General features: G+C 39.9%; 1 protein-coding gene across 3 annotated transcripts in view; it reads left to right on the top strand.

Moving 5' to 3' along the window:
• The window catches only part of PCNX2 (pecanex 2), a 352,029-nt gene that overhangs the window by 278,720 nt on the left and 49,959 nt on the right, over positions 1-23,350 (top strand). The gene's annotated exons all lie outside the window — the stretch shown is intronic.

The raw sequence follows: 23,350 nt of genomic DNA, 5'->3' as shown, positions 1-23,350 counted from the left end.
ATTAGGTATTTCTCCTAATGCTATCCCTCCCCTAGCCCCCCACCCCATGACAGGCCCCAGTGTGTGATGTTCCCCTCCCTGTGTCCATGTGTTCTCATTGTTCGACTCATATGTTGATTCTTCGAATCCATAAGCAAGGATTGTTTTCCCATTTGTTTGTGTCATCCATAATATTTTTCAACAGTGTTTTTGTAGTTCTCTTTGTAGAGATCTTTTACCTTTTTGGTTAGATGTATTCTTAGATATTTGTGTGTGTGTGTGTCTATTGTAAATGAGATTGTGTTTTTGATTTGGCTCTCAGCTTGAATGTTACTAGTGTGTAGAAATGCTACTAAGTTTTGTACATTGATTTTGTATCCTGAAACTTTGCTGAAGTTCTTTTATCAATTCCAGGAGGCTTTTGGCAGAGTCTTTAATGGTTCTCTGACTATACAATCATATGATCAGTGAAGAGAGATATTTTGACTTCTCTTTCTATTTGGATGTCTTTTATTTCTCTGGACTGGCTGCTCTGGCTAGGACTTCCAGTACTATGTTGAATAGGAGTGATAAGAGTAGGCATCCTTGTCTTGTTCTGGTTTTAAGGGGAAGGCTTCCAGCCATTTGTTTGTCATAGATGAGTCTTACTATTTTGAGGTGTATTCCTTCTATCCTTCATTTCTTGAGGGTCTTTACCATGAAGGGATGTTGAATTTTATTGAAAGGTTTTTTCATGTCTATTGATATGATCATATGGTTTTTGTTTTTAATTCTGTTTATGTGATGAATCACATATATTGACTTGTGTATGTTGGACCGACTTTGCATCCTAGGAATGAAGCTGACTTGATCATAGTGAATTAACTTTGATGCACTGCCTAATTTGGTTTACTAGTAGTTTGCTGAAGATTTTTGCATCTATATTCATCAGGCATATTGGCCTGTCATTTGCTTTTTTTGTTGTGCTTCTGCCAGGTTTTGGTATCAGGGTGATGCTAGCTTCATAGAATGCATTAGGGAGGAGTCCCTCCTCCTCAGTTTTTTAGTATAGTTTCAGTAGAATTGGTACTAGCTCTTCTTCTTATGCCTGGTTAAATTCAGTTGTGAATCCTTCTGGTCCAGGACTTTTTTTGGTTGATAAGTTTTTTATTACATATTCAATTTCAGAACTCAATATTGGTCTGTTTAGGGTTTCAATTTCTTCCTGATTCAATCTTGGAAGAGTGTGTGTTTCCAGGAGTTTAGCCATTTCATCTAGATGTTCTACTTTGTATGCATAGAGGTATTCATAATAGTCTCTGAAGATCTTTTGTATTCTTTTAGGATCAATTGTAATGTCATCTTTGTCATTTTTTATTGTGCCTATTTGGATCATCTCTCTTTTTCTTTGCTATTCTAGTTAGTGGTCTATCAATCTTCTTTATCCTTTCAAATCACCTTTTGGTTTTGTTGACTCTTTGTATGGATTTTGGGGTCTCAATTTTGCCCAGTTCTGCTCTGATTTCCTTCTGCTAGCTTTGGAGTTAGATTGTTCTTGTTTTTCTAGTTCCTTTAGGTGTGATGTTACATCATTAAATTGAGATATTTCTAACTTTTAGAGGTAGGCATTTAGCACTATGAACTTTTCTGTTAACACTGCTTTTACCGCATCCCAGAGATTTTGGTATGTTGTGTCTCTGTTTTATTTATTTATTTATTTATTTATTTATAAGATAGAGTCTCGCTCTGTTGGCCAGGCTGAGTGCAGTGGCACAATCTTGGCTCACTGCAACATCTGCCTCCCAGGTTCAGGTATTCTCCTGCCTCAGCCTCCCGAGTAGCTGGGATTACAGGTGTGTGCTACCACACTCAGCAATTTTTTATGTTTTTAGTAGAGACGGGGTTTCACCATGTCAGCCAGGCTGGTCTCGAACTCCTGACCTCAAGTGATCTGCCTGCCTTGGCCTCCCAAAGTGCTGGGATTCCACGTGTAAGCCACCATGCCCAGCCTGTTTTTATTCGTTTAAAAGGATTTTTTTTTTTCATTTTTGCCTTAATTTTGTTGTTTACCCAAAAGTCATTCAGGAACAAGTTGTTTAATTTCCATGTAAGTATGTGGTTTTAAGAGTTCTTCTTGGTATTGATTTCTATTTTTATCCCACTGTGGTCCAAGAATATGGATGATATTACTTCAATTTTTTTTTAATTTATTGAGACTTGCTTTATGGCTGAGCATGTGGTTGATCTTGCAGTATGTTCCATTTACAGATGAGGAATGTATATTCTGTGGTTGATGGGTGGAGTATTCTATAGATTTCTATTAGGTCCAATTGGTCAAGTGTCAAATTTAAGTCCAGAATTTCTTTGTTAGTTTTCCACCTCGATGATCTGTCTAATGCTGCCAATGGGGTGTTGAAGTCCTCCACCATAATTGTGTGGCTGTCTTGGTCTTTTCGTAGCTCTGTAAGTACTTGTTTTATGAATCTGGGTGCTCCAATGTTGGGTGCATGTATGTTTAGAATAGTTAAGTCTTGTTGAATTGAACACTTTATCATTATGTAATACCCTTCCTTGTCCTGTTTTACTGTTGTTGGTTTACAGTCTGTTTTATCTGATATAAGAACAGTGACCCCTGCTCCTTTTTTGATGAAAGCTTTTCAGTTTTTTCTGGAATTTAAGGTAAAATCTTTTAGAGCTAACCTAGTTGAATTATGAATTGTAGTTTCTATCACAAATTCTGTGCCATTTTTAGCTTCTTTAGCAAACTTAACCAATCTTTGAGTTTAAAGGGTCCAAGTTAATGAGATTTTAGAATTTTGCAGTGCTTTTTCTCTCTGTCAGCTCCTCATCACAAGCAGGGCTTCTTAATCTAGCACAATAAATGTTCTGGTCTCATCTTAGATCAATTATATCTTGAGGCATATCCAGCCACCACAAAACTTCATGGTTTAGGATAGCAATGCTGTACTATTTCCCACTGTTGCATGGGTTGGCCAGTGGTTCTGCTGCTGCTGTCACCTGGGCCACTTGAGCAGTTTCATTCAGCAGGTAGATGAGCCAGGCTGGGAGGTCTAGAGGGTGGCTGCCAAACTTGGAGCCTTAGATCTCCTCCATGGGACCACTCAGTCTCCCAGGGGCCAGACTAGGCATCTTCACAGCCAGGTGGTGTTCGGGTTTGAAAAGGGGAAATCTGAACACTTCAAGGACTCTTAAGGCCCAGCGTCCCGGACAGGCACCATGTCATTTCTGCCACATTCTGGTGGTTAAAGCCATTCCCAAGGACAACTGAGATCCTGGTGGTAGAAAAAGTGGCTCTGCCTCATTTGCACAGTGGTATGATTACAGGGAGGCATTATTTGTCAGTATTACAACAACATACCAGACTCCTTGAACTTCATCAGATGAAGTACAGAAGGAGGCTCAGAACTGACAGATGTAGCCATCTCCAAGATAGAAGCAGAGATTATGTGAGACTAGACTGCCCAGGAGGATCTCTGCTATTGCTCATTGATATCCCTTCTTCCTGCCAGCCACAGTAATTATATAACCTGGCTATAAGGGTCACTTTGGCACCATAACAACATCTTGAGAAAAAAATGATAGTTCTCCTGCCCCAATACCACTCACTCTTAAATAATACATTTTTTAAAACCCAGTTCAATTGTAGTTGGGGACACAGGGACTTTAAAAGAGCACATAGCTTGACAAAACCTAAATTATGCTTTTATTGTGGGAAGAATCCAGTTAACCTAAAATGGCTGTTCTGTTTTGTGTCTCTTTGCAACATATAGCACAGTATTCCTAGGGAAGGTCTGTTTTCTTTTACCTCCTTGGACATTTTTTAGAGTTTTCTTTTCAGCATTTTCCTTTTCAGTTTCCTGTTTTCCAAAATAACTAGCTTTATTTTGGTCAAATTTAATCTACTTCGCCCCAACCTGAGGCAGTCAAAATATAGATGGGCTTGTTCTCCCTCCTGAAGTCTACTGAAGCCATCAGCAGAAACATGAAATGTTCACAGGATAGACTCTGACTCTTTCTCAGAAAATGAGAAATACACTCCAGAGGGAAGGCAAGCTCCCCAAGGCTGTGGACCAAGAAAGTATCCTGTCTTCCTCTCCCTGAAAGGGATGCATTTGTGTCAATAAGAGTTCCTGGTTGTGAGCTACAAAAATCAAATCTAGCTAACTTAAGTAGAAGAAGGATTGGTTGGAAGATGTTGCAAAGGGCACAGACTTCTGAGAAGGCTAGCAAAGGAGGCTTTGCAGCGATTGGACAAGGGCCAAGTCTAAAATCACACCACAGCTGTGAAGGAGTCACATCTTGGCTGGTGAATCCAGACACTGGCATCATGTCATTGATACCATGAGCCTGGATACTGGACACTGCTACTGCCGCCACAGCTGCTCCCAGAAACTGGATGAACACCTCCCTTCCAGACTGCATTCCACATGACCCTGCTTCTTTGTGTCTCCAGCTCATTAGTCAATGTCTGATGTGGGTTTAACAGATTCACAAAGCCAAGATTTCACATGTGTGCTCTAGGTGGAAGAAAGCCTGGGAAAGAAAGTGTCTGACTCTCCAGTTTCTATAATGGGAGGTGGTGACTGCCTATCCCTGAGAGTCACAAAATGGGTAGATTAATTGAAGTAATGCTAGCTGCTGTAACTATTAGGCCCCAGATTTCAGTGGCTGATGCAACAGATATCTGTTATACATTCATATAGAGTCCAGTCAGTGAGTGGAGGTAGTAGGGGAAGGGGATGGTTTCATTCTGCGCTACCAAGGATTCAGGCAAATAGAAGCTCCACCTATTCCCTAGCACATTGCTTTCAAGGCCACCTTGGACTTCAATACCAAGCTGGCAGAAAGTGGAAGATTGCATGGAAGATTGTTATGAGCTTGGCCTAAACCTGGGATATATCATTTCCTTGTACATTCTGCTGTCCACAATTGACATGACTACAAAAGAGGCTAGGAAATGCTATTTAGCTGAGTACCCAGGAGAAAAAGTAAAAGGCTTTGGTGAACAAAAAATAACTGGGGTAGTTCTGGTGCAGTACAAAATTGCCCAAACCTAGAATAGGGGCGTAGATCTTGGGTAGCCAAAGGAATGATCAAGGTCTGTGGCACATCCTATTTCTGTTGTCTGGTACCATAATGAATGATTGATACAAATTCTATATCAAGAATACAAATAGGACGGGTGTGGTGGCTTACGCCTGTAATCCCAGCTACTCGGAAGGCTGAGGCAGGAGAATCGCTTGAATCCGAGAAGTGGAGGTTGCAGTGAGCCGAGATCACGCCATTGCACTCCAGCCTGGGCAACAAGAGTGAAACTCCGTCTCAAAAAAAAAAAAAAAAAAGGAAGAATACAAATGAGGAAGCCCCATTTTTCTATTCTATTCTTTTGGCTCATATATTCCAGAATAGAAATACATTATTTTCTTGTTAATGTAAGAAAACAGGATTGTGGTGCCCCCACTGTTCTTGAGTTCATGAGTATTACTTGCATCTACCTAAACAGGGAGCCTGTCAGGAAAACATCAAGAGTGGACAGATTAATCATTGGCTTTAAATCTAAGCCAAATTAATAGATAATGCATGTTAGAAGGCCAATGGGGGCCACCAAGTTCAAGGGTTTTCAAAAGAAATGGAATCTGTTGGATTGTAAATCCCATTTAACCCTCATTTGTGTAAGTGGATACAGAAAGATGGGAAAGTGAGAGTTGATTATCCATTTCTGCTCTTCTTAGTCAGTCAAGTGACCTAGGCTGATGGGTTAGTTTATTTCTATGAGAAGAGGAGAAAAATGAATGAGGAATCACCATGCTGCCAACAGCAGGAGCCAGGCAACTTGAAAATACTGTCTGAAGAGGTGAAGGATCAAGAATAGGAATAGAAAGCAGAAGGCATTGGAGGGAGTTTCTTGTGAGATGCATGTGAACTCTGGGCTAAGGAGAGAATGCAGAGAGTGTGATGGCGACAAGTACCCTCCGAAAGGGTAGTCTCATCCCTTCCTCCCACCTAACTAATGGGAAAAGCAAACCCAGAGAAATGAATAAGCTATCCCGAGGCTTACAGCAAGTTAGAGGTAGAGCTAGTCAAACCTGCATGGCTGTCTCTTAACCAGGACTGCCGTTTCCTCCTCACCATTTCACCTTCTTCTTTCATTCCTCCTTTCAGGTGTTTGTTTGGAATTTGTATCATAGTGTTTATTTAGTTCAATAAACATGAAATAACTGGGGTGTAATTCATTTTGACACTTGCATAGCCCCTTGAAACTCCATATCATTTTTTTAGTTAGGAAAACTCCCCACTTTCTGTCAGGATATACAGAGCATCACCAAGGACTTGGCCTGTCAGAACCTTGATTTCTTCCTTAGAGCCTCAATGTGATTTCTAAATTTCTTCCCAGCTTTGACGGTCCATCAGTTCACAAGATAAAAAAGAATTCCACCACAGGACATATTTAGGGGAAAGTTGAATTTCTCCCTGTTGCTGTGTGAAGATAATTCCCTCCAAGGGAGGAGATTGGATATAATTGATATAGCTCCCAGGCTGGGTGATATACCATGACTGGAGGTCATGGCTGGTGTCACAGAAGTTGAGCAACTATTGGATCCCTGCTTGAACAAGAAAGGCCAGTTCGCCTTAGTATTAGTCTATCGGCTGGGGATAGGATTGGGCTTCAGAAGGACCACTGCAGAGAAGAAGCAAAACGGAGGAATTTCAGGCAAAGGAAAGAGGAGGGCTTGCAACAATGGCAGGTGAGGGAATCCAAAGGGATGGGATAAGACTAGGAGGTTGAAACCCATAGTTATTCATCCACAGAAGTGGGAGAGAAGAGAGAACATATGGCACAGATGCAGGTAGGGGCGAGTGTTACAGAGATGGAATGGGAATGGAAGAATGAAGGGAGTAGGGAAATATACGAGTTGAATATTCTTTATTTGAAATACTTGGGACCAGAAGTGTTCTGGATTTTGAATTTTTTTGATTTGGAATATTTGCCTATACATAATGAAATGTCTTGGGGATGGGACCCAAGTCTAAACACAAAATGCATTTATGTTTTTTATAAACCCTATATACATAGCATGAAGGCAATTTTATGCAATATTTTTAATAATTCTGTGCAGGAAACAAAACTTGTATACAATGAAGCATCAGACAGCAGAGGTGTCATTATCTCAGCCACCCATGTGGGCAATCTGTGGTTGTTTGGAATCACTATCATTCCTGACTCTGAATTTATGTGCTACTGATAACCATTTATTTTCTTATAATTATTCACATATAAGGACTTAACAGTAAAAATTGTGACACACCATTAATACAGTGAATAAATACTGTGTTCAGGGTAACTGTGCAGTTCAGTGACATCACCAGAATACCTGGATCTGCTGTTAGGCAAGAGCAGCAGCAGACAGCTGCAGGCTCCCAGTCTCCACCCAGGGTGCTGGGTTTTATTAAAAGGTTATCGTACACTGCATTTTATTTATTTAGGTGCAAAGAAACATCAGAAGCAGTTGAGAGACCAAGAAGTGGGTCCTCTAGGGATGAGGAGGCCTTCTGCTGGGTGACTTTTATAAATGGCCAAGAGGGTCTTTTTCTCCTTGGGGACACTGAAGAAACTGTAGGCTGTGCACCCGCGTTTTGACTGTGACCCATCACAAGAGGTCAGGTGTGGAATTTTTCACTTGTGGCATCATGTCAGTGCTCAAAAGGTTTTGGATTTTGGAGCATTTAAGATTTTGGATTTTTGAATTTGGGATGCTCAACCAGTAGTATGAATGCTGGGCAGCATGAAACACTCACTTGAGGTGAGTGATCATTATTTTAAAGAGAGATCTGTAAAGATTAATTACTGTGTAGTTTTCTCTAAGCCACATTCAACATTGTGGATGTAGGCATGGAAGGGCAGAGTTAGAGTTAACCAAGACTGGGTTGAACCAAGTGTGTCAAGAAGCTGAGAATGTATTTAATATGTAAGGTTGTGAAAATGATTATAATACTTGGCCATGGAGTATAAGCCAAGGGTGAAGGGAAGTGAGGGTGTGAAAGAGGTAAGAAACAGGACCAATGATCGTGGATCTGGGAAGGGTGCAAAGATTGTTGAAGTTGAAAGATTAGAGGAAATGAGCTGGAAAAATGAAATGGTTACTGGAAAATGGGACGTTTCAAACTGATACCTTTAGAGGGAAAGCAACTTTTTGATAATCAAAGTCTAGGGTTATCACTCTGGGAATGACTGGCTGAGGTTGAGTGGAAGATGAGAGCGTGCCAGGCGTAGAGATCATGGCAGGGGTAGAGATTGGACTGGGCACCAGGATGTTGGAAAGAGCATCTCTATGTATATTGACATCCCCAGGAGTGATGGCAGGAGGCGTGGTAGAGAGAGTGACTGAGCCAGAGCCACAATCTTTACGGAAGAAGTGGGAATGACCAGAGAGGCCATAGGAGATGGCAACGAGATGGAGCGTGGGGTTAGGGTGCGAGAATGGTCTGAGAGCATCATTGAGAAACATGAGGATGTCTTCCAGTGCTGACCAAGTGGTGAGAGACATGTGTGAAAGGATTTTGAGATTTGGATGGGTGGGACAGTTAAGTTGGGATCAGAAAATGTGATTTATAGAGAGGCAAGGAAATTAGACTGCAGGGAATACTGGGCTTCTCATAGCAAATGACGTGAACTGCATGCAGTAAAGCAGCATTCTCTCATGGGAGGATGAAGACGATCCTGTAATCTAAAGCTGGGTCACCTGCGTGGAAAGCTTTGAGGCGACTGAAACGAAGTTGATCTAGGCATAGAGGTATGTGTGCACAATCCTCATTAGTGGAAGGCTGCTACATTTTTCTCATGGTGAGATCTGTTTTCCAGAAATCGTCTTAGAGGAGGTAGGTCTTAGGAAATAGAAAAGAGTCATCTAATAAGAAAAGTTTTTGGAAAGCAGGAGAAAACGATGATACCATAAATGCATGGTGTTATATGGGCATTTGCCTTTTTAATTATTTGTGTAACTACAGTTCCTCAACTTACTCATTTCTCAGTATTTCCTTGTGATAAGTGATACAGCATTTGTATACATTTTCTACATTTCCATCAATCAAATATTTACAGTTTTTGCTCATCTAATAGTTCAAACAAAAAATAATAGATTACTTTGTTATTTTATTTAAAATAAGATTGCGATGGAAGTTATATTTGTGTTTGAGTGTTTGTGTTGATCATGAATCTCTGAGGTCAAGGCCTTATCCTTAGTGTCAGGTATGTGACCACATGGTTGGCAATCAATACATGTTTTCTTGATAACAACATAATAAATAATAATTGGAAAACAAAGCCAGTTTGTTTTCAATAGCCTTACAAAGTTTATGCATTGAGGTTTTTTTATTACTGCAGACTGTGAAAAATTAACTAAGTCAGACTGTGTTAGACTGTGAGTCTTTCAAAGGCTGGGGCTTCATGGCTTATTCATGTAACTCTCCCCAGTGCATTGACTGGCTCATGGTAGGATGCCCAGTAAATATTGGTTGGATTAGAAGGTACACAGTTGCAAGTTTCTTGAACACCAATTACATGCCAGGTACCATATTCGTTTCTTTACTTATATTATCAAAATATTCCTTATAACAGCTCTATAAAGTAAGTAGGTGCTATTACCCAACTGTCGACATGAGAAATCTGAGTGAATGAATTTAAGTAAGGTGCCCATGGCCACACAGTCACCAGTGTGCATGAACACCTAGATGTGACTGACCCCAAGGTCCATGGCCTATACGTAGACTCCCTGCTTGAGAGGGAAGGAACAGAGGGAGGAAGGTGGGTTAAGTAAGGAGAGAATATGAAAGAAAAAAATGATTAAACATTTTCAGAAAGTATTTTTGGTTGTTGAAATTAAACAAATAACAGTTGGTTTTACCAGAATTCATTCTTAAAGGCTATTATGGTAGCACCTTTGTAGGTCACTTCTAGCAGCTCAACTGTTTGAATTATTGGCTGTCTTAGCAATTTTGCTTTCAATGTTCATTCTGCAAGACTTAATTAAAGTCATGAAACCTAGATGGCTCTTATAGAATGAACATTGAAAGCAAAAGGCACAGTTATCAGGATGTAGCTACACATTACCACCAGGTCTGGAAAATATCAAAAAAATAGGATTTATGTTTCTGTCTGTGTGAAATGTTATCAGCCATCTCATAGTTTGGCTAACACCCCATAATCACTGGCCTGTGGGGACGTTTAAAAATATCTGTGTAACTGAATCTTATCTAAAGCAAATCCAACCCAAACCTTTATCTTAGCTGGCTAATCCATGCGGAGCAATAGCTTTCCCACTAATCTTGGAGTTATCTAGAATTTTCTCTGCTCTATGACAACATTCAGGTCATTAGCAAATGCTTAGTTCTTAGGTCTGTATAAATTGAGTAATCTGTCAAATCCCTTGGTTCCAAACTTACCCATATAATAATGAGTTCTTCATTCAGAATCCCTGACCACGTATTTTTCTTCATTGCATATTGTGTGACCTGTTAATAGGAGAGACGAAGCCAGGTTTGTCTAGATAGCAAGTCTGGGAAGAAAGAGGGCTTCTTGCTGAACGTGAACAGAGTCTGCATATCTTAACATTCAGCACTCAAACATAAATTCATGGGTGAAAAAGAAGATAATACAACTTTGAATTAAATATTCTTTAATTAGAATATTTATTCTAAGGATTCTTCTGAGTAGAGTTGAGTGCATTAGTTTTCACATCTTTAAACGGGGCAGGAGTAGGGGGAAATCATATCACTCACAGCGATAACTATCATCTATTTAAACATTTCTTATTCTTATGCTTCTAAACTGCCCAGTGTGAGTTACAGTGTGTACTTAGTGATTTGGTTAATTTCATTTTCTCCCATGAGCAGGTTGAAAATAAATAAATTCAGGAAACTTTGGCTTGTAATTTGTCAAGCCTCATTAGACAGTGTGTGATAAAAGAAGAATACTGATTTTAAATTCAAAAGACCAGACCCTTCCACAAGACTAGTCTCTTTTGAGAATCAGTGCCCTGGAAATTACATCTGCATAACCAGGTTGATGTGTACATCAAATGAGATACTCTGAAGCATTCCTTTTTAAATTGATAAGTGTCACATAAATACATAGTGTTGTGAAATAAAAATTCTGTGAAAAACCAGTGCTGCTTCACTTAAAGGTATTATAACACATTAAAAATCTAGCTTGCCAGACAGGTCACAAAACAAATTTTATTCCTATGGGCAGATCTTAAAGAATATGAGGCTCCTTGGGATGTAAAATTGTTACAATATAAAATCTGTGCTAGGCTCACAAAATTAAACAAGTTATAAATTACTCGAACCTACTTTTGTCTTTTTTCTCTATTGCATACTGGGCCAATACACTTCTGGGTTCCCAGTATCATATTTAAAAGACACACAAGGCCAGGCATGGTGGTGCATGTCTGTAATCCAGGGAGGATTATATGAGGCCAGGTGTTCGAGACCAGCCTGGGCAACATAGTGAAACTCCATCTCTAAAAAAAAAAAAAAAAGAAAGAACGAAAATCAGTTAGGTAGGTGTGGTTGTGCCTGACTGAGGTCCCAGCTATTCCAGAGGCTGAGGTGGGAGAATGACTTTAACCCAGGAGTTTGAGGTTACAGTGAGCTATGATTGCACCTGTGCACTCCAACTTGGGTGACAGAGGCAGACCCTGTCTCTACAAAACATAAAATAAAGTAAAAAAGACACACAGGTCCAGTGTTGCTGAAGGACTGGAAACTGGAAATAGGGGAGAAGTTGCCACTAAGGTAGTAAAGAACTGAACCCATTCAGTGGTTCAACAAGCCGATCCTACTCATTGCTTTGGTTCTTCTCTGTGGCCTTAGTCATGTAACTATACTATTAGCACCCTGTTTCCCTGTCTTTAAGGTTGGATTAATCTAAACTGGATTGATTACCAAGTGGGTGTGTGACACTTAGGGAATAGGAAGTGTCCAGGACAGCTTCTTAGTGATGGTAATGATGGTAGTAGTCGTGGCTCCTACAGTGGAGAGTGTCTCCCAAAGAGAGAGACTCAGTCTTTCTGTGTCTGGCCCTGGTGGTTTCAGGGAAGCTGAAACCTCCGGAAGGTGTCTTTGCTGTGGCAGGGAAAGCCCTATTCATCAGAATCAGAATTAAACAGCAGTCGAGAGAAGGATTGTCCCTTGATTTCCTTTGTTGAGTAAATAAAATCATTTTTACCTCTCTCTAGGGGCTCATTTCTTAGAAATTCTAGTATTTAAAACTGGAATAAGAAATTTTAAGTTTGCAACTATAATCCAATAGATAGAAAAATAAATCTTTTAAGACCTAGAAAATCTCTACATGAATTTTATTTCTATTGTGCAATCTTAAAGAAAAACGAGGCTCCTTGGAATATAAATTTTTTTTTATATGGAGTCTTGCTCTGTTGCCCAGGCTGGAGTGCAGTCTTGCGATCTCGGCTCTCTGCAACCTCTGCCTCCTGGGCTCAAGCGATTCTCCTGCCTCAGCCTCCCCAGTAGCTGGGACTACAGGTGTGTACCACCACACCTGGCTAATTTTTGTATTTTTAGTAGAGATGGGGTTTCACCATGTTGGCCAGGCTGGTCTTGAACTCCTGACCTCAGGTTATGCACCCACCTTGGCCTCCCAAAGTGCTGGGATTACAGGCAGGAGCCACCATGCCCAGCCTGAAATATAAAATTCTTACAATTCTTTCTTTCCACAAATTAAATATAGTGAGGTCTAACAAATACAGAGATGTCCTCTAAGAGCAGGTGGCTGGGAATAGATGACCTGAATGTTCCTTCAAGCTTATGTTCTAGGATTCTGTCCCTGGAAAATGAGTGTGCATAGAAGAGGGGCTGAGAAAGTTCCTCCCCGCCATGACATGGAAGCTGCAGGAGAAGTTTGTGGGGCAGGGAGGGAGGGTGGTGGGAATCCCACTGTGACCTTCTTAAAAATGACAATCATTCAAAAACTTTTGAAAGTCTTTTTTTGACATTATTTCATTTGGTCACAAAGCAGCCCTTGATGTAACCAGTTGGCAAGAGGCAATACAAATTTAGAATTCTAGCTTTAAGAAAAATGTTATGGGGGCTCTCCTCCTGTTAATATCTCTACCACTATACATGCAGGAGGATATTAGAAGGGGCTACCAAGGAAGCTTGCTGGGGCTGAGCCCTGTCTCACACGTCTTGTGTTCCCAGCCTGTAATGCGCACTCTGGGCTGTGGAAGTAAACTGCTCAGAGCTCAGCAATGACCACATCGGATGATCTCCTTTTTGTAGCCCTGATCAATTCAGGAATAACCTTATGTGACCACAGAAGGAAATACATTTTCTAATAATCTAACATATATATCCCAACGTTTGTGCCTATAAGTCCCATCTGCAGTTTGAAAAGCACAGGCTAAGCTCTATCTATGTCTAAGAATGTCCACTTTGTGAGTCAGAGTGTGATTGTGCTTTATGTGTGGGTGGTTTGAGCTTCGTCCCTTCTCTAACATCCGCCTTGGTCACCTCACTGCTATGTATATGCAGAACGCCAGCTCAGTGCCTGGCATGCTGCAATGGCTAATGAAGGCAATGATCCTTTTAAAACTCAGCTGAAATACATACTCAGCATATTTTTAAACATTTACAATGTTTTAAATGTAATCATGTTGATGAAATGTTGGATTTTTTTATGAATCCAGTTAGATTCCTTTTTGTAGAATCCAATTTGATTATTGGGAACAAACACTGCAATTTGTTTCTCAAAGTATTCGTATCAGTTAAGAAGAGAAATTGAAGGACCAAGAAGCCCCATCTTGAAAGTGTGTTGTGCATTTCGGCTTTAATCGCAATGTTCTCACTGGAAGGTTATAAATCATCCCAACCTTTTCTTTCAAAGCAGCTTTTCTGTTTCAGGGGACCATGTTTAACGTCCCTTTGAAGTCCCATTATCTCCATGTTTCCTCTTATCTCTTGGTAAACAGCCTGCACCTTAGTTCTGGTCCCTATCACTTTGTCCCTGAAATGAGACTGTGGGTGGCTGGTTTCCCCATCGCTGGTCTGTTCCCCTTAATCCCAGAGGCTTCAGGGGAATTTTCTTAAGTACAGCTTTCCTCATGTTTCCTTGGGACTTGAAAATCTCTTTTGCCTGCCTGTTACCTACAGAATTAGGTTCAAATGTCTCCCGTTTGATCTAACTCTAGCTTTCCCTTCCACTCTCACACTCTTCATGGATCCTGTCCTCTGGCCCAGGCCTCCCAGCCAGGAAGGTACCTCTCATGAGGCCTTTTGGGATGTAAGAGAAGAGAATATTTTGGTTTGATTTTTGGTTGCTGGACCTTCTGTTCAGGCAACAATTCTTCGGTTTCCAACTGTCCCAAGAGAATGCCAACCCTGCCTCCATCTTGGCAGGTGTGTCTACCAGCCACACAAATTAGCTACAATCCTGTGCCTCTCAGAGAGAATATGTTAAAATTCACTGCCACTCGATACATAAGAATTGTCAAAAGTAGATGAAGAGAAATTGTCTTAGTTCAGACTGCTGCATCAACTATACCATCAACTGGGCGGCTTAGACAACAAACATTTATTTCTCACAGTTCTGGAGTCTGGGAAATCCAAAATTGGGTGCCAGCAGATCTAGTGTCTGGTGAGGGCCCATTTCCTGGTCTGCAGACAGACATCTTTCTGCAGTGTCCTCACATAACAGAGAGAGAGCAAGCTCTCTCATGTCTATTCTCCTGAGGGCGCTACTCTCATTCATGAGGGCCGCACCCTCATAACCCAATCACCTCCCAAAGGCCCCAACTTCTTTGTTTGTTTGTTTGTTTGTTTGTTTGTTTGTTTTTGGGACAGATTCTCGCTCTGTCACCAGGCTGGAGGGCAGTGGCATGATCTCGGCTCATTGCAACCTCTACCTCCTGGATTCAGGCGATTCTCCTGCCTCAGCCTCCCAAGAAGCTGATACTACAGGCACCAGCCACCTTGCTCGGCTAATATTTATATTTTTAATAGAGGTAGAGTTTCACCATGTTGGCCAGGAAGATCTCGATCTCTTGACCTCATGATCCACCCGCCTGGGCCTCCCAAAGTGCTGGGATTACAGGTGTGAGCCACCATGCCCAGCCGGTCCCACCTTCTAATACCATCACCTTGGAGGATAGGGTTTCAATACATTAATTTGGGTGAGACACAAACATTCAGTCCATTGCAGAAATTATACATCTCAAGGATTTCCTGAAAGGTATCCAGTTCTCCCAGTCCTCAGGAGTTTCTAGAATCTACTCTTGGATGATGCCAGGCCTCTGGAGAGCCCCATATGTAAGGCTGACTTGTTTTGACTACCTCTAGAAATACTCTTGCTTTATTGCACTTTGACCATATTCTAGCATCCTGCACCGTGAAATATTAAAACAGCCTGGCAAACCTTGTGCTTCCACTTACTGTGCAATGTTATTAAGGATGTTGTTCACCATATTGCACAATGTTCTCTTTATGAGGATCCTGGGGATATTATCTCTCTGGTGTCTTTGCCAGAAATAGCTATGATCCTTCCAAGGAATTAGTTTGTTTTTGCCTTAAAGACACAAGAAACCATTTATGTTTTCTGTTTACATTGGCTTCTGGAAAGCCCGGAGTGAAATCTGTGGATCACTTTTAGTAAATGTACTGGGTATCTAGAATGCAATTAGGACCCTTTACATTGTTTCTGTGTTCATATTTTTCTTACCTCTCATTTGCACTTAAATTTCTTCATTTGCTTTCATACTACGTATACCTTTTAGGTTAATTTTATTCCTTCTTGAAATTAGGTGGGAATAAATAACTCTGGCTGGGCTTGGCATTGGTAGGTGTGACAAAGTTGTGACAATGCAAGCACAGCCACAATTAAAGGTGCCAAGAGTCAGTTTTGGTGGAAATACCAGACAGAGACAGCCTTGCCAGCTTGACATTCATCTCTGCCAGGGCTTCGAAAGGTCACACTGTGTGGGCGGGTTGACCTTCAGCATTTCCTTTGGAGGGAATATGCTTCGAACCTTCTGAGTCTTCCTGAGAATATGGGCCTTGATTTACATTTGGACAACACAATTAGTGCATTTTCCCAAAATTACTGGGTTTTATTATTTTCATATTCTTTTTTAATATGATCCTGAGTGTGACTCTTTCACTCATAAGAGCAGATTACCCAAGACTCACCTGAACTAAGCTTTTCAACTGTTGGCAGCTACGATGTATCTGTCAAGTCTAAGCCATCCTTCATGGCAAACTGTTTCCTCAACTGCCCTTTCACCAATTTAGAGATACCTGTATGTTCCTCATAGTCTACTGTGCTATTTCACTCAGATGGTCAGAAATTCAAATTCGCCATCTTCTCACATACACAGACACACACATGTGCATGCATACACAGACTGTAGACTCACACACATACTCATGCAACCAGCCCTCCCAGTTTAATGAGAAGGGGGTAAAAAAAAGCCCAGGCTTTCAGCTCAGTGTGATAAATGGTAGAACTGGATAGAAGAATAAGGAAGGGGAAAATTGGAATGAAACTCACATTTTTGAGGTCTGCTGTTTAGCCAGTTTTGCTAATTTCTTCAAGTGAAAATCCTCCTTTATGCTTTTTCCTTGTGTGATATATTTCTGAAAACTGTTGGCTGGGCGCGGTGGCTCACGCCTGTGATCCCAGCAATTTGGGAGGCCAAGGAGGGCGGATCACCTGAGATTGGGAGTTTGAGACCAGCCTGACCAACATGGAGAAACCCCCGTCTCTACTAAAAATACAAAATTAGCCGGGCATGGTGGCGCATGCCTGTAATCCCAGCTACTTGAGAGGCTGAGGCAGGAAAATCGCTTGAACCTGGGAGGCAGAGGTTGTGGTGAGCCAAGATCGCGCCATTGCACTCCAGCCTGGGCAACAAGAGTGAAACTCTGTCAAAAAAATAAAAAATGAAAAAAAGAAAGAGAGAGAGAGAAGAAAGAAAGAGAGAGAGAGAAAGAGAGAGAAAGAAAGAAAGAGAAAGAAAGAAAGAAAGAAAGAAAGAAAGAAAGAAAGAAAGAAAGAAAGGAAGAGAAAGACAAAAGACTGTCATTTCCTCCATTGGAAGAGAATTTCTTCCTAAATTATATTATTAATGTACAGCAAGCCCGTGTTAGTGTGTCACTGTGGCAGGCTGAGACCCCACCCCTACTGGAGCCTAGGGTCTGCAGTCCAAGGGTCCCAGTGTGCGGAGCAGTCAGGTTATGGTGGTCATCACTTTCTGGATGCCTCACTGTTTATAGTCCAGGATGCATTTCTATACATCTTCACCAGAGGGAAGAAAAGTTTTATATTGTAGAATGAGTTAAGAGACCCTTGAAATGTTTAAAAAAAAAAAAAAAAAAAAGAATGCTTTCAGCCAAGAGCCAAAGCAAGGAGGTCTGGCAGAAAGACAAATGGAATCTGAAGATTTGGGATCAGCCTTTAACTGTCTCCCTTTTTATGTATGCAACCGGCTTGCCTTTTCCCCTTCCTGACCTGGACTCCTGTTTCATAGACTATTATCCTAATAGCTCTGAATGTGCATTATGATTTGAAGGTTGTAGTTTTCCATCTCTGGCATATTATGGTCATCTCACTCCTGGGTTCTATATAGAGGCTTGGTCTAAACATAGCCTTTCTTTATCTGCCACTATATGTAAGGTAATACAATATACTGCTATGGAGTTCCTCAATTGGTGCCTGTTCAGACAGAGATCTGGATAAGAACTGTTTTATTTGTCCATTCAATCATTGCATCAACAACTTTGTTAGTGCCTACTAATTACCAGATACTGTGAATAATGATATGAGATCCCAGAAAAAGTGAATAATGAATAGGGGTGGGAGTGGGTGAAGAGAAATGTTTTGTGTTTTAATTACGTCTCCAAAGACATGTAGAAAGATTCAAAGACATTCTTTTGGCCATGACTGAATAACCAGTACTGAAATATTCTTACTATCATAAACAATTATAAAACTGAAAAATTACATTAATCAATACTTTTCAGATATTGGACAACAGGCAGTGCAGGGCCTTTATCATTGAGAGAAAGGAAATACACAAAATGAGCTTCATAACTGCCTCAACTTTCTGCCTAGAGGTGCTTTCTTGTTTACAGTATAGGAAGGTGGAGCCCAAACAAAGTACTGTGGTCTTATTGAACTAGGGGGATAGAATCCAAGTCCTGGGCTGCTGAAGTATCTGGACTTTGTAGGTCAGAGTACCAGACAGGAGTGAATTGCAAAGAGGAGCTGCAGAAATCTGCATGGAGATCCCCTTTCATGATTAGATGGATACTCACCTGCTCTTGCGTAGGCATAGCCTGACAGAGAATGGTAACTGGAATGACATGATATAAATAAAGATTATGTAGGCTACGCAGTGCTGAGAAATGTAGAAGCTCCAAATAGCCAGTGAGGAGACCTTGCTGAACATCTTGGGAATTTAGTTGATACCCCCAAAAGACCAGGCTTTAGGAGTAGAGATATTATCCCCCTGGAATAAGGACTACTCTGGACCTTCCCAGCCAAAGATTTAAAACAAGCTTTAAAAGGATCAAGCTGACAACCTGATGGGCAAATACATTAACTTCCTGACAGAACATGGCTCTTTTAAAGAGGAAGACAAAAAGTCCACACTGCCAGGACTGTAATATCAATGATATCTAGCATATAACAAGAGTTTCTAGACATGCAGAGAAGCAGAAAAAAGTGACTCATAACCAGGAAAATGAAACTATAAATACAAGCACACTCAAAGATTTTAGAGTTAATAGAAAAAAAGTTTCTACCAGGTAATACTATGTTTAGGATTTCAAAGGAAAAATGATCATAATGAATGAACATATGGAGAATATTAATAGAGAGGAAAAGTACACCAAAAACTTTAAATTCTAGAACTGAAAAAAATACGATGTCTGAAATGAAAAAATTCAGTAAATGGGCTTAACAACAACAGAACAGATCAATGAACTCAAGGCTACAGAGACTATCCAATCTGATGCAAATAATGAAAAGACTAAAGAAAACTTACAGAGACCCAACGTCTTGTGAAACAATATTTTAACGTATGTGTAATTCAGGTCCTAAATGGAGAAGTGTGAAATAGGGGTGGAAAAGCAACTGAAGACATATTATCCAGATTTTTTTTAATTGATGAAAAATATCAATTCATAGATCCCAGGCCCTCAACGCATCCCAAGCAAGACAAACACAAAGAAAACCAAACCTAAATGTGTAATAATCAAATTTCTGAAAATCAAAGGTAAAGAAAAATTATAAGCGCATGTGAGATTTGTAATCGTCATCTTACCGAGAGCATGAGAGAGTTTAAGAACACATTTGCATTATATAGAGAGAACCAACAGTGTGAATTATCTCTGACTTATCAAAAGAAATCATGCAAGCCAGAAAACAATGGAATAATATTTTTAAGTGCATAAAGAAAAATCAAAAACAAAAACTATCAACTCATAATTCTACGTCTAGGAAAAATATTCTTCAAGAATAAAGACAAAATTAAGATATTTTCAGATTAAAAAAGCTAAGATAATCACCAACTGACATGCACTATAAGAAACATTAAAAGGCATTCTTCAGGCTAAAAAACAATATTAGATGAAAAATCGATTCTACACAAAAGAATGGAGACTGTGAGAAATGGCAAATATGTGAGCAAAGATTTTTTTCTTTTTAAAATCTTTTAGAATTGATTGTTTAAGCAAAAAATGATAAGAATGTATCATTGAGTTTAAATTACATGTTGAAGTAAAATGTTTGACAACAATAAAACAAATAACATGAGAGGATAAATATTCCATTGTAATGTCTTACATCATTGGAGGACTCATATGAAATTGATTCATAGTAGATTGTGATAAGATAAAACACACACATTATAACCCTTAGAGAAACTGCAAAAATAAAAGAGGTACGGCTAAAAAGCTGATTGAGAATAAAAAATAAAATACCAAAAGTTGCTCAATTAAAAAAGAATGACTGGGCTGGGCTCAGTGGCTCACACCTGTAATCCCAGCACTTTGGGAGGCCAAGGCAGGCAAATCACGAGGTCAGGAGTTCAAGACCAGCCTGGTCAATATGGTGAAACCCCATCTCTACCAAAAATATGAAAAATTAGCCAGGCCTGGTGGCAGTCGCCTGTAATCCCAGCTACTCGGGAGGCTGAGGCAGGAGAATGGCTTGAACCCGGGAAGTGGAGGTTGCAGTGAGCTGAGATTGCACCATTGCACTCCAGCCTGGGTGACAGAGTGAGACTCCATCTCAAAACAAAAAACAAAAAAAAAATGACTGGAAAGAATACAAATTTAAAAAGTTGGATAAATAAAAACAAATAGGAAAAGAGTAGACTTTCACCCAGTCATAAAAATAACCACATTACATGTAAATGGATTAATTGCTATAATTAAAAATTGGAGATCATCAGACTAGATAAAAAAGCGAGTCCTAACTACATGCTGTTTACAAGAGATGTTTTAACTATAAAGATCTGGAGAGTCTTAGGAACCCTCACACCTATTTTGTTTTGTGCTATTTAAAAATAAAAACAGAGAAAATTGCATTCCTTACAAACACTAATTATAGGAAACCTGGGTTAGCTTTATTAATATGAGACTTCAAGATGAGGTGTATCACCACATTAAAGAAGGATATTTCATCATAATCAAAGAGTTAATTCATCAAGAAGACGTAACAGTCCTAAATGTGCATACACCTAATAACAGAACTACAAGAAGCAAAAACTGACTGAATTAAAAGTAAAAACAGAAAAATCGACAATTATAGTTGAACACATCAACACTGTAGCTTCAGTAAGTGATAGAAAATGCACACAAAAATATTAGTATCTAGACTATTTGAATGATACTGTCAACCATTTTAAACTAATTGACATTTACGGAACACTTCATGTAGCAACAGCAGAATACAGATGTTTTTAAGAGCACTTGAAACATTCACCGAAATAGGCCATGTGCTAAGCCATCAAATAGCTCTCAATAAATTTCAAGAGACTGAAATAATAAGTGTTCATTCTCCAGTAACACTGGAATTAAACTCAAAACTTACAAAAATTTACATCATAAAAATTCCCAAATATTTGGAAAACAAGCAACACACTTCTAAACTCATGAGTCAAACAAGAAATAACTAAGTTAATCACAAAGTAACTGAACTGAATGAAAACAAAACGCAGCATATAAAAAATGCGTGGGATGCAACTAAAGCAATGCATAGGGAGAAATGTCCAGCTGTAAAGGTTTATATTAGCAAAGAAGAAAGGTTTAAAATCGAGATGTAAGCCAGGGTTTGGCAAACTAGGGTTCATGAGCTTAGAATGGCTTTTACATTTTTAAAAGGAAGAGGGGAAGGGGAAGAGAAAGAGAAGCAGGAGGAGGAAGAGACGCAGCTGCAACAGAGACCATATGTGGCCCACAATGCTTAAAATATTTACTCTCTGGCCGTTTACAGAAAAACGCTAGTGACCCCTGACATAAGTTTTCACCTCGTACTAGAAAAAACTGATGAATATAAATCCAAAACAAGTAAAAGGAAGAAAATTTTAAAGATAAGAGTTGGATGTCTATGGTTTCTCTAGAAAATAGAGAAACATTGGAGGAAAATTAATGAAACTAAGTGATGCTTCTTTGGAAAAATCAAGGATGCCAACTTTCACCACCTCTACTCAGCAGCATACAGGAGATCCTAGCCTGTGCAATAAGGTGCCAAGAAAGATAATAAAGTCAAAAAGATTTTTTAAACTTCTAGAAATTGTTGCCTACATTCACTGTCTCTTTTTTTCCCCTCCCGTTATTTCTTGAATTCACTCTCATGAGACTACCCTTCCCCCACCATTCCACCACAACCTGTCTTGCAAAGATCGACATACACCTCCATATTGCCAGATCTAACAGTTAATTCTTCATGTAATTTGACCTGTAAGCATCATTTGATGTAACTGATGTTCCCTCTTCCTTTAAACTCTTTTTTCACTTGTCTTTTGGGACTTCCTGGTTTTCTTTCGAACTCACTTGCCATTTCTGCTCTATCACTTTATTGGGATCTCTTCACCTGTCCAACCTTTAAATGTCGGAATGCTCAGAGTTTACTTCTCAGACCTCTTCTCCATACTCTCTGTACACTCTCTTATTAGCATATAGGTGATTTGAAATAGCCCCTACATGCTAATAATTCTCCTAGATTTTATAAATCTCCAGCCAGGGCTTGTCCCCTGAGCTCCAGATTCCTTAATCCAGCTGCCTCCCTGACATCTCCATTTTGATATATTAGGCATTTAAAACTTAACATATGTAAAAGTAAATCCCTGATCTTCCCTTCGCTCCTACCCAAAGGCTGGTCCTCCTGCAATCTTCCTCTCCTCTGTAAATATTAATTTCATTCTTCATCCTGCTCAGGACAGAAACCTTAGCATCATTGTTTTCTCATCTTTTCAATACCCCATGTCTAAATTCATCAACAGTTCTCATCAGACTGCTTTCAAATGTATCCAGAATCTAATCATTTCTCACCACTTCCTCCAACCACCCAGGACCAAGTCATCATTCTCTTGCATCTGGGTTGACTAACAGCTTCACAATTGATGCCCTGGCTCCCACTCTTGTTCCCTCGACAGTCCTTTCTCTGGGCAGCAAGCCAGAGTGGTCCTCCTAAGACATAAGTCAGACCACGTTTCTTTTAAGCTAAAGCCATCCAACCATTCCTCTAACTCATTCTAAGTAGGATCTGCCCCTGGCTACCTCTCTGCTTCATCTACTACTTTCCCACTTGTGCCCTCCACTATAGACTTTCGTGCTACTCTAGGAACATATAATAAGTATGTTCACCTCAAGGCCTTGGACATAGTCATCTGTCTGCCTGGAAAACCGTTCTCTCAGTTATCTGTGCTGAGTTCCCCCCGACCTCCTTCAGGTCTCTACTCAGATATCCCAGGGGGGCCTCCTCTGATCCCCTATTTAAAATAGCTATTCCCACCCTGTCATTCCAGACCTTTTTTGCTTTATTATTTTTTTGTGTGTCTGTCTTCTTTAACCTAAACTGATAAGCTATAAAAGGACAGGGATTTTATATATTTGTTTCATTGCTGTATTCACAGTGCATTGGATGCACTCAATATTTGGTGAGTAAACTAATGTATTCACTAGCTCATCGGTTTGTTTATTTATTTGTTTGTGTGTTTACTGAATTTCTACCTGCCAGGCACTGCCCTTAGAGAGCTCACAATCTAGTAAAAATAATAGGAACAACTACCATTTTTGCGTGATGAGTAATCACTTTGCATATGCCATTTTATTTCATCCTTACAATAGCCTGTTT

This window comes from Symphalangus syndactylus, chromosome 19, assembly GCF_028878055.3.
Source record: "Symphalangus syndactylus isolate Jambi chromosome 19, NHGRI_mSymSyn1-v2.1_pri, whole genome shotgun sequence".
Lineage (NCBI taxonomy): Eukaryota > Metazoa > Chordata > Mammalia > Primates > Hylobatidae > Symphalangus > Symphalangus syndactylus.
The sequence above is the reverse complement of the archived record's forward strand: the minus strand, read 5'-3'. Positions and strand labels throughout refer to the sequence as shown.